Source organism: Perognathus longimembris, chromosome 1 (assembly GCF_023159225.1).
Source record: "Perognathus longimembris pacificus isolate PPM17 chromosome 1, ASM2315922v1, whole genome shotgun sequence".
NCBI classification, from domain to species: domain Eukaryota; kingdom Metazoa; phylum Chordata; class Mammalia; order Rodentia; family Heteromyidae; genus Perognathus; species Perognathus longimembris.
This window is the reverse complement of record NC_063161.1, coordinates 60,258,059-60,259,808: the sequence shown is the minus strand read 5'-3', so window position 1 is coordinate 60,259,808 and position 1,750 is coordinate 60,258,059. Positions and strand designations below refer to the sequence as shown.

General features: G+C 51.4%; 1 pseudogene; it reads left to right on the top strand.

The window, feature by feature from the left end:
- The first annotated feature begins 594 nt into the window (after positions 1 to 594).
- LOC125354922 lies at positions 595 to 1,398 on the top strand (annotated as a pseudogene).
- The last annotated feature ends 352 nt before the right edge of the window (positions 1,399 to 1,750 follow it).

Genomic DNA, 1,750 nt, shown 5'->3' with positions numbered 1-1,750 from the left:
CCAAACACATTCTATGATGCTAGTATAACGATAATCCCCAAACCAGACAGGGACACATCAAGGAAAGAGAACTATAGACCCATTCCTTGATGAACGTCGATGCAAAGCTTCTCAACAAAATTCTGGCCAACCAACTTCAACAAGTCATCAAAAAAAATCATACACCATGATTAAACTGGATTCATTCCAGGCATGCAAAGTTGGTTCAATATACACAAGTCAATTAATGTAATCCGCCACATCAACAGGAGCAAGGTAAAGAATCACATAGTTATACCCTAGATACGGAAAAGGCATTCGATAAAATCCAGCACCCATTTATGATAAAAGCCTTGGTAAAACTGGGATTCCAGGGAACATTCCTGAATATAATAAAGGCTGTCTATGACAAACCCACAGCGAGTCTAATACTAAACGGTGAAAACCTAAAGCCAGTCCCTTTAAAAATCAGTAGCGAGGGGGTCCGGGCGCTTCCGGTGCGCAGGCATGGGTCGCGGGGCTGGCTTGCGGCCCTCCACGGTGGCCTGAGCCACGTGCTGGCTCTCGCCCCTGGCGTGGGGCTTCGTCATCTTCTCCTCCGGCAGCTGCGGCAGGGGCTGCGGCGGGCCCGCCATGTTCTAAGCCGTGCGCAGGGGCCGCCGCACCAGGGTCTTCCTGAGCTGGAATGAGTGTTGTGAACAGGTGAAGCTATTTCCTGCCACCAGATAAGAAATTTTCCACAGAAGATGAGGCCTGGGCCTTTGTCAGAAACTGCCAGCCCTGGTGGTTCAGAAGACCAGAAAAATACACATGAACACAAGCCGCAGGTGGGGGCCAGCAAGCCGCTCCGGGAACCTTCCAGTGAAGATGAAAGCGCAGAGCCCTGTGCAAAGCACGTGAGACAAAACTCAGAAGTGACACCTGTTGTTAGCAAAGACACATTTTCTTATATGGGAGACCATGTCGTGGTCTACACCAACGGCTGTTGCTCCAGTAATGGGCGCAAGAGGGCGCGAGCAGGGATTGGCGTTTACTGGGGACCCAGCCATCCTCTAAATGTTGGCATTCGACTTCCTGGACGACAGACGAACCAAAGAGCTGAGATCCATACAGCCTGCAAAGCCATCGAGCAAGCCAAAGCCCAGAACATCAGCAGATTGGCTCTGTACATGGACAGCATGTTCACCATCAACGGCATCACCAACTGGGTCCAAGGCTGGAAGAGGAACAGGTGGAGGATCAGCGCAGGCAAGGACGTCATCAACAAGGAGGACTTCATGGCGCTGGAGCGGCTCACCCGGGACATGGACATACAGTGGTTGCACGTTCCTGGTCACTCAGGATTCGTGGGTAATGAAGAAGCTGACTGACTGGCAAGAGACGGAGCAAAGCAGTGTGCAGACTGAGCTCTGGGAGCCTGGGCCAGGCTCTCGGTTCCGCTTGCTGCTGCAGTGCCACCTCAGTCAGCAGCACCCATGCTGTCCCGCAGTCGGGAGGGCGCGGTGGTGCCCCGTGGTTTGGTGACACGTGGACGTGACGTGCTTCACAGGCCAGCAGGGGAACACCTTGAAATCTGGAATAACGTGGGACTCCAGCTTTAGACCAACTGGACTTGATGCTCTTCCGGCTTCTCTATTGCAATCTGGCCCCAAATCGTTGCTTAGAATTTATTAAGGAATCAATAAATCATGGTTTAAAAGAAAAAAAAATCAGTAGCGAGACAAGGATGTCCACTCTCTCCTCTCTTCAAAATAGAACTAGAATTCCTAGC